General features: G+C 38.3%; 1 protein-coding gene and 1 long non-coding RNA gene across 2 annotated transcripts in view; one reads left to right on the plus strand and one right to left on the minus strand.

The window, feature by feature from the left end:
• The window catches only part of LOC116099446, a 14,400-nt gene extending 8,903 nt beyond the window's left edge, over window positions 1-5,497 (plus strand). The window contains exons 2-3 of the long non-coding RNA XR_004122250.1: window positions 4,345-4,492; window positions 5,396-5,497. This is a non-coding gene — a long non-coding RNA (uncharacterized LOC116099446). The remainder of the gene's footprint in view (window positions 1-4,344; window positions 4,493-5,395) is intronic.
• The window catches only part of Tmcc1 (transmembrane and coiled-coil domain family 1), a 188,179-nt gene that overhangs the window by 141,670 nt on the left and 35,864 nt on the right, over window positions 1-10,645 (minus strand). The window lies entirely within an intron of this gene.

Raw genomic sequence — 10,645 nt, forward strand, 5'->3', positions numbered from 1 at the left:
TGGTATCTGTCTAGAAAATTGTCCATTTTATCCAGGTTTTCCAGTTTTGTTGAGTATAGGCTTTTGTACTAGGATCTCATGATATTTTGAATTTCCTCAGTGTCTGTTGCTATACCTCCCTTTTCATTTCTGATCATGTTAATTAGGATACTGTCTCTCTGCCCTCTAGTTAGTCCGGCTAAGGGTTTATCTACTTTGTTGATTTTCTCAAAGAACCAGCTTCTGGTTTGGTTGATTTTTTTTGTAGAGCTCCTTTTGTTTCCATTTGATTGATTTCAGCCCTTAGTTTGATTATTTCCTACCTTCAACTCCTCTTGGGTGAATTTACTTCTTTTTGTTCTAGAGCTTTCGGATGTTCTGTCAAATTGCTGGTGTATGCTCTCTCCTGTTTCTTTTTGGAGGCACTTAAAGCTTTCCTCTTAGGACTGCTTTCATTGTGTCCCATAAGTTTGGGTATGTGTAGCTTCATTTTCACTAAACTCTAGAAAGTCTTTGATTTCTTGTCGGCAGATATTTCTACAACTGCTCTTTCATTCCCATGAGTAGTTACGTCCCATAATAAAGGGAAGACACCAGTTTTCCTTGGAGTCTATAATCTTCAAATCCTTTTTTGAAATTAAGACCATTGTTAAAGTATAAATAGTATTAATCTTTTCAAAGCAAATAGTCAGGAATGGTGGCTAATGTGTAACAATTTCTTTTTAAATAAAACATTCCATTTTAGAGGGAAGGCATCCTTAAGGCACAAGACTTACTAAATGGTAAGTAAAGCAGTCTATCCTCTAGGGAAACTCTTTGAGTTCAGGACTCAGAGGTTTCAGGAAGCTCCTGAAATTGACAAGATTCACTAGGCACCCCATCATCACCACCATACATTTATAAGCAGTAAGGACTTCTGAATAATACTCTCAGACAAGATGAGCTACCCAAAGAGACCCTTGTTGAACTGCCTGCTGGTTGTGCACTGCCACTCCAAGTTTCCAGTTTTTTTTGTGAACTGTCACCCATGGGTAGGTTTTGGTAATGTAGGTATCTCTGAATCATTTCTTCTCTTGTAAGTTAGCGACTCCTAATCCATACTTGTCCTGTATATAACCCCAATACATTCTCTGGCTCACCACATGGACTTCAGTAGTATCCTTACTTTGTTCAGTAGTGAGATGCTTGTTCACATATCCCTAGGAATAGTATCACCCAACAGTAGTGAATATCTGCAATTGCAATACTCAGGAAGCAAAGGCAGGAGGATTATAAAGTTGAAGCCAGACCAGTCACATTCATATCAACAAAAAGGAGGTAAACTCCTTTTTGCTAACAGCATTTGCTAACCTCAATTTTCAGTTACAGGTTAGAGGGCACTCTGGCAAGAACTGTAATAACATTAGAGTCATCCCACAGAAATGTCTCTAAAAAGCCTAAGTGTCTGTGAAGATAGAAGTCCTGAAACACTAGAGAAAATAATCTTGAAATTATGCCTAGTTTCTTATGTAGAAAAGTAGCTAATGACTTTTGAGAGAAGGAAGCACAAAAAATTGCAAATTACAGGACATTAAGGCAAGGATGATAATGACATAAGGAGTCTCCCACAAAAATGTACCCAAAGAGTGTCTGTGAGAGAGAGATCTTATATTTGTGCACTCAGTGAACTGTGGAGGTTAGTACCAAGGTAAGAACATTCAGGCAAACACACTTTCAAGAGCCAATGTGGCACGTTCTAAATGTCCAAAATAAAACTGTTTCCAACACACACACATATACAGAATTTTAGTTTCAATAGGCTGATATAATGGCTCAGCACGTAATGGCTCTTGCCAAGTAAGCCTAACAAGCTGAGTTTAATCTCCTAACCCCATAGATGACTTCCACGTGAGCACCATGGCACATACTCCCACTCTCCCAAGTAAATAAGTATAGTAAGAAAACAAAAATGTAAAAAGAAATTGGATATAATCAACACTTACATCTCTTTAAAAAAGAAATTTTAGCTGCAAATTATGTCAACTAAAGTTAACCTTTTTTTTTTAACATTAGTTTGCTGTATAGTCACAATGTCAAGAAAAATAACGTTCTTACCAAGAAAATAAAACAGTGGATGCAAGAACCTGAAAAAAAAAATCTAACAGGAAAAGAACAATGGCAATAAAGAAACCACTTAAAGAAAATTAGATAAAGATTATATTTAAAAGTGGGGTTCAGGAAATAGCCCAATGGCTTGTTCCATTAGCATAAGGACCTGAATTTGCACCCACAAAAAAAGCTGGATGCATATTGTATGTGTCTGCAATCCCAGTGCTCCTGAGATGGGCAGGCAGGAGATGGCAGGCAATCCTAGAAGCTCCTGGTACAGACAGGTGTTCACAGCAGAAAGAGACCTTTTCTCAAAGAAAGGCAGAAGACAAAGATTGATATGGGAGTTGTCCTTTGATCTCTCTCTCTCTCTCTCTCTCTCTCTCTCTCTCTCTCTCTCTGTATATATATATATATATATATATATATATATATACACACACCCTTGTATTCTCCCCCACCCCTTTACATGCACACACACACACACACACACCCCTCTCCCTCTTTCACTCTCCCTCCAACTCCTAACTATCCTACCCAGCCTGTTCACAGCTATGAACTATTAACTGATACAAACTAATTGATTTCACACATACAATTTGATGCATTAACATTACTATTACCATATTCAAGATGACAAACATTTCCATGATTGCCCAAGTTTCCTAAAGCCTTTCTTAGCTCCTTCTCCCTGTAAGCACTATCTGCTTTCTGACAAACACAGTAAAACATACAGTATACTTTCCTTCAGTCTATCTTCTTTCACTAAGCCTAATTATTTTAAGGTCTGTTTATGCTGTGGAGAACATCAATAGTTTTCATTGCTAAGTAATATTTCATTCTGCAAATAGGACACAATTTCTTTATTCATAGACTTGTGACTGACATTCAGATAGTTAGATGTACTTGGCTATCAATAAATCTGCTAAGAGTATGTGTTCTCATGTGACTATATGCTTTAGTTTGTCCTGGAGAAAGACTTAGAAATGGAATGGGTGGGTCATTTTGATGTGCATGAATTTACATTTTTTTTTTAAAATAAAAATTTTTTTTAAAGATTTATTTATTTATTATATGTAAGTACACTGTAGCTGTCTTCAGACACACCAGAAGAGGGCATCAGATCTCATTACGGGTGGTTGTGAGCCACCATGTGGCTGCCGGGATTTGAACTCATGACCTTCTGAAGAGCAGTCGGTGCTCTTCCCCACTGAGCCATCTCACCAGCCCGAATTTACATTTTTTTAAAGACGTATTTATTTTATTTATTTGAGTACACTGTAGTTGTTTTCAGACACCCCAGAAGAGGGCACCAATTCCCATTCCACATGGTTGTGAGCCACCACCATGTGGTTTCTGAGACTTGAACTCAGGATCTTTGGAAGAGCAGTCGGTGACCTCTTAATGGCTGAGCCATCTTACCAGCCACCGCATTTACACTGTTTTAAAAGCTCTGCTCAACTGTTCAAAGCAGTCATTCCTTTTTCCTTCCCACCAGCAACGGAGACTTACAGACAATTTCCATCCTTGCCAACATATGACTTTTCAATGAATAAGTCTTCTCCCAGTTTAAGTCTTGGCACACCTTTCTAATGGTGTGCTCTAAATATCAAAGATTTTTACTGTGACAAGCCCCTTCAGCTACTGTTTCCTGCCCTTTTTGGGGGGGGGGGTAGTTCCAAGATCACTAAATTTTTCCCCCTGTCTTTTTGTGGTTTTTACAACCTTACCTCTTCCATCTAGGCCTATGCTTATTTGAAGTTAATTTCTGTGCATGTGTATTATAAAGTCTTCCAAGGTAGGTCAAAGTTAAGAACACTTGGTGTACATGGCTCTCCAGTTGGTCTAGTACTATTTGTTGAGAAGAATGGTTCTTCATGGAAAACCAGCTTCACCCTCTCTATTCAACCCTTCCTCTATAAGCCACCCAGCCTCCAGTAACTCTAAACAGTCCTGTCTACACTCTCTCCACTTTCCTGTCCACCTTCTTCCTTCCAACAATTGCCCAAGCCCCAATCCTACAAAAATCCAACTATCCATCTATTCCTTAAGTAAATTCTTCCAGCCAAAAATGACAAGGGGGGAGGGGCTCAGAGATCTGTGCTGACCAAAGACAACTGAGATTCATGCTTCTAACACAGAATGAGCACTGTTGCTGTTCTATAATCCTACTGCATGTCTCCAGTCCAGTCACTCTCCTAACCCTTGGGATTATTTCACTCTTCTTTCTTCAAACTAACAGCCACTCTTCCACTCAACCCTGTGTCATTAAAACAGCTGGCTAACAGACAGATAGATCCTGGACCACCAAAGGGAGATACAACTACTTCTTATCCCATTGCATTGCTGACAACAATAACTGAGACAATGTACACATGGAAGGCACTTGATCCCCAGCCTGGTACAAAGCCAGCCAACTCTCCCAGTAAGTGATACTTCTGTCATTACTTTTACTACAAATAAACCATGAACCAGGATTGTGAAGTAACTTTAACAACACTTTACAGAGACTTTTCTTTTCTTTTCTTTTTTTTTTTTTTTTTTTTTTTTTTTTTTTTTTTTTTTTTTTTTTTTTTTTTTTTTTTTTTTTTTTTGGTTTTTCGAGACAGGGTTTCTTCTCTGTGTAGCCCTGGTTGTCCTGGAACTCACTCTGTAGACCAGGCTGGCCTCGAACTCAGAAATCCGCCTGCCTCTGCCTCCCAAGTGCTGGGATTAAAGGAGTGTGCCACCACTGCCTGGCACAAAGACTTTTCTTAATGCATCTAATTTTATAATATACCAAATAGTCTTACATTATTAATGATAAGAATACACATATATGTGGCTATACATATATGCGAGTACATATGTATGTGTGTATGTATACCCATTAGGAAAATTACATTTGACACAAGACTTTAACATTTAGATTAGATACTTGTTATCATAATTGTTTATATTTTATTTAAAGTTCTGCTTTTCTAACAACATACACAAAATCTGTAACAGTCTAAATCATGATAGAAAAAAGTGTAGAAGACTACCACAGCTCTATCAGCTTATGTTCCTATACCTACACTGTTCAAAAGCAAGGACTGTCCTATATGCCTAACTTTTCACATAATTCAAATAAACAAATGTATGAGTGCCTTAAAAGGTAACATACTGCATTATTCTACTGGGTTGACAGAAATGAGAGACACTTTGCACTTACCCCATAGCACTCACTTAGGTGGTGAAACTGAGGTTCTGTGCTTAGTTGATCCTGGGCTTAAAAAAACAATCTAGTATATATTTAGGCCAGACCTAAAGAATACATTTAATTTCATATTTTACCTTCCTATCACAGATTCCCCTTTGTGAAGGGAGAATGACTTGAGAAAATATTAACCTCTGCGCCAAAGATTAATCCTTGAACAGGAGTCATAGGAGATTAAAGACCTTTTCAGCATTAGCGTTTGTTTATTTTACTCCTTGAGCAGTCTTGACAATTACTTTTGAAATAATACTTATAATCCACTCAGTCCCAGGATCACTACTCTGAAGCATCTAAGTAAGACAGTGTGCAGAAAACCAGAACCATCCACACATTGTTTTGACAGATCCAGGCCAGCCAGTTGCAAAGCTTCTGAATGTGTGCTCCACACAGGCCCATGTACATCCCAGTTAGCTCTAGCAAATGTTCTTTTTTTCCTCCCTGGTCTAGTTTTAGATTTTGAAGCAAAAATAAAAATAAAACTGTCAGTTGTGTGGCTCAACCTTCTAACAGGGTAAAAAGAAAAAGTTGCTTCTTATAAAGAAAAAGCTATTTGTTATATAAACCATACTAAACATCTGCTTAGCAGAAATGCTAAGCTATAAAAGGCAGCATGACAAAAATCCCAGAAACAGTGGATATTCCAAATTCATGGATTCTACCTCTGCAAATTCAGCCAGCCTGGGATCAAGTATGTTTGAAGGGAATAGCATCTGACCTGACTGTGAATGGCATTTCCTTGTCTTAACTCTTTCAACAGCCTTTCTGTTGTGAACTGACACTGTAAGTAGGCCTGAGAGGACTTCAAGTATGTAGAATGTATACTTGTATTATGCATGCATAATGCATGTATGCATTATGTTGGTTATATGCAATAGCATTTTTTTGAAGAGATCCAAGCATCCGCACTTCAGCATGTGGGACTCCCCGAAGCAAAGCCCACACAGGAGCAGGTGAATTTTAATTTCTTGAAGGATAAAAGGATTTAGAAAGTGCCTATAGGGATGTAAATGGTTCATCATGCCTTTGATCTCAGCTAAAAGTGTTTACATATGTTTACCTATCACAAACATTTATTAAGATACTACAAAAACAAACAACAAATCAGAACATAACAACAACAAAACCACAGAAATAAGTACTGTTAAAGATATGGAGAATTAGAACCCATGGGCCAGTGAGATGGCCTCAAGAATAAAGGTGCCTGTTATGGAAGCCTGGCAGTGAGTTTAATACATACAAACAATGCGGAAGCTGAAGGGGTAAAAAGTCATCTTCTGACTACCACATATTCACATACAGACCATGGCACACATAACCAGAAACCCAGAAGCACACTCAAATGCACTACACCCTTATATGTACACATATACCAGAAACACGTAAAGAATAAACTGGCATCCTTGTAAACTGTTAGTGAAAAATAAAATGGATGGTACAGCAGATTCTTCAAAAACAAACTAAATAAAGATCAAATTACCATATGATCCAGCAATTCTACTTCTAAGAACAAAAGGGCCAGGTATGGTAGCAGATCCCAGCATCACTTGGGAGGTAGAGGCAGACAGATCTGAGTATGAGGCCAGCCTGGTCTACAAAGCAAATTCCAGGACAGCTAAGGCTACACAGAGAAACAATGTCTCATAAAATGACTAATCAACAACAAAACCAAAAGAATTAAGTATGGTCTCAGGGATCTGTATACCCATGTTCATAGCAATACTATTCATAACTAAATTGCAGAAGCAGCACAAGAGTTTGGTGAAGGATAAATGCAGTATACACATACAATGGACTGCATGCCACCTCAAAAATAAAAATCTGGGACTAACAGGATTGCTCAGTGGGTAGGGGGCACTTGATGCTAAAGCCTGACCATGTGAGTTCAATTCCTGGGACTCCCAAGATAGAAGAAGAGAATGAAATGGCTCAACTCTGACCTCCTCTGACATCCACATATACACTGAGGCACACAGGAACTTATATATAAGAAGAAAAAAAAGGAGGAATGGAAAACTGCAATATACTAACAGAGACACTGCCAACTGATATAAGCCAATCACAAAAAGATAACACTGTATAATTCTTGCACATGAAGCACTTAGGAGTCAGGCAGTTTAACAGTGGTTGTTAGGGATTAAGAATGGCAGGAATGGAAAAAAACAGGAGTTACTTACTCTGTAATGAGATTAATACTTTAGTTTTGAAGACAAAAAAACTATAGAGATGGAAAGTAATAATGGATGTACACTACATATGAGTGATTTTGTATAGAAACAGATTCTTGGTATGTAGCTCAGATTGGCAACAAACTCAAAATCTTCCTGATTTCTGAGTAGTGAGACATAGGAACAAAACACCTGGATCAAGTGTGGATTTGTTTAAACACTGAACTGCACACTTAAAAATGGTTAAGAAGGGACTAGAGAGATGGACCAGTCAGCAAAGCACTTCCTAAACCAGCATGAAGAACTGAGTTTGCAGTCTCTAACATCACATAAAAGCTAGGCCTGTGGTGATACTCTTGTAATTATAGTTAGTTAGTACAAGGAAAGCAGAGACAAAAAGATCCTTGGAGCTCAGTTAGTCTTGCTGAATCAATGAGCTGCAGGTTCAGTGAGAGACCCTATCAAAGTAAGGTGGAAAGTGACTGAGGAAGACTCTTGACCATTAGGCTCCACATGTCTTTGAACATACATAAACACACACATAGATGACCTAAGTTTTTAAAATTAAAAATGGCTAAGAAGGTAGATTTGAGGGCTGGAAAATGGCTCAGAGGTTAAGAGTGAGTACTGCTCTTGCAGAAGACTAGAGTTTGGTTCCTAATACCCATGTGTAGTGGTTCACAACTGCCTCTAATTCCATTTCCATGGGATTCCACATGCCTTCTGGCCTTCACACACAACTGTATTCATATTCCCATACTCAAACACACACACACACACATATATATATACATATATATATATATAATTTAAAAATAAGATAAAATCAGGCTAGAGAGGTGATTCAGCAGTTAAGAGTACTAACTGTTCTTTCAGTGGACCCAAATTCAGCTGGCAACAGCTACATCAGGCAGCTCATAACTGCCCATAACTCTAGCTATAAGGAATCTACATCCTTTCTAGTCTTCATGGGCACCCATATACACATGGCATGTCACACACACATACACAGCAAGTCAGGCGCAGTAGCACATGCTTTTAAATCTCTTTACTAGGGAGACAACAGGAAGGACATCTCTGTGAGTCTGAGGCCAGTCTGGTCTACACAGGTAGATCTGGAGATCTACCAAGGGTACAAAGTTTGACTCTGTCTCAAAACACCAAAAAAGAAAGGAAGGAAGAAAAGGAGAGAAGGAAAGGTGTGTGCTAGTTCAAAGCAAATGACATTTATTTTCCTTTTTAATTTTTATCTTTCTGACCATGCCAGCTCCATCAGATAACAGGTTTCTGAACAATAGGATCATTTAAACTTTTAATATTTGGAATGGTTCTAGAAGAAATACAAAACACTATGAAAGAAGAGGGGATTGCTGAATAGGGAAACATACCAGTACCCAGTGCAAATATCAGTTCCCAGTACCAATCAATATGGCAGCTTACATCAGATTCAAGGGGTTCTGATGTCCTCTTCTAACAGTCAAGTGCACAGGCATATGCAGGCAAACACTCATAAAGGAATAAGATAAACCTTTAAAAAATGACATATCCTATTCTTCAGCAATTAATCTCTTCCAGAGCAAACTACCTACCCTTGATTTTGTTCTCCTGAGTGGCTGAGACCAATATGAAAGCAACTGCCAGTGAATGGAGCTCTTGTTTTACTTACATTTATAATTTTTATATTTATAATTTATTTTAGGTGTATGAATGATTTGCCTGTGCATATTTATGTACACCATGCATGACTGGTGCCTGTGGAAGTCAGAGGTAGGCAACAGGTCCCCTAGAACTGGAATTACAAATGGTTGTCAGCTGCCATATAGGTGCTGGGAACTGAACCTGGGTCCTCCACAAGATCATCCAGTCCTCTTAACCACTGAGCCATCTCTTTAGCCCACAGAACTGTCTCTTAAATTTGGGGCTGGTGAAATGGCTCAGTTAAGAGCACTGGCTGCTCTTCCAAGAGGTCCTGAGTTCATGTGCTGGCAGCCACATGGTGGCTCACAACCATCTATAAAGGGATCTGATGTCCTCTTCTGGCATACAGGTGCAGATGTAGACAGAACACTCGTATATTTATTAAATAAATAAATAAATAAATAAATAAATGTTAAAAAATTTGTTACTCCACATTTACATGCTTACAAAGAGAATAATAAGCTGTAAGAGAATACCTGTGTCCTCATGCTGCCAGTGGCAAAGTGAATGACACTGTTGTTCCAAACAAGTCTAGGAGTACCAATGAAATTAAATATGTACCCTAGCAATTGTACTCTTGGTGATAACTCCAGAGAAATGGAAACATAATCACATAAAACCACGAATCTTCATACTATCAATACCCAAAACTAAGAGAACAGAAATGTACCTGAATACGTCAATGTTTAGACAAACTTTGATATATTTACAGCATGGCCATTCCTAAATAAATGAATAAAAGGGAAGAACTGCCAATATACAAATTGGACAACTTTAATGGACCAAGTGCATGATGCTTAGTGAACTTTTAAGTTAATCAGAAAAGATTCACATTGTAAGATTACATTTGCCCTGATATCCTGGTGTGGGTTAAGGTGGTACTTTGTTAAATGACCTCTAAAATGCTTTTAAGTCCTGGATCTGTCCCAGATCTCTAGCTCTCGTCTACTTTCAGTAGTGCCTTTTCCTTTTCTTTCTTAATAAACTCTTTATGTACTAATTCTGAAACTTTCTATGAAATCTACAATAATTTCAAACTCAAAACTTCTTTAAAATATTAGTGGAAAGCACTCACATCATTCAAGATACCCAAGCTGTAATTCTAAGTAGCCCTTTCTTGGGTTTTGAGAGTCATTCTCAAGAATTATCAAACCAAAGCATTTTGTGGCAACTCCTGAATTTGTAGTCTGGTATTGTCCAGACCCCTAAACTTGTGGCTGATATTTGAGATAAAGACAGTGTTAGTGGCAACTGCACCTCTATTCTGGTTAATTTTATGTCCACTTGATACACGACAGTTACCAGAGAGGAAAGAACCTCGACTGAGAACATGCCTCTATAAAACTGTACTGTGTACAAGCCTGTAGGGCAATTTCTTAGGGATTGATGTGGGATGGTGGTTCTAGGTTCTATAAAAAAGCAGGCTGAGCCAGGCAATGGTGATGCATACCTTAAATCCCAGCACCTGGGAGGCAGA

This window comes from Mastomys coucha, unplaced genomic scaffold (genome assembly GCF_008632895.1).
Source record: "Mastomys coucha isolate ucsf_1 unplaced genomic scaffold, UCSF_Mcou_1 pScaffold20, whole genome shotgun sequence".
In the NCBI taxonomy this organism is placed as follows: Eukaryota; Metazoa; Chordata; class Mammalia; order Rodentia; family Muridae; genus Mastomys; species Mastomys coucha.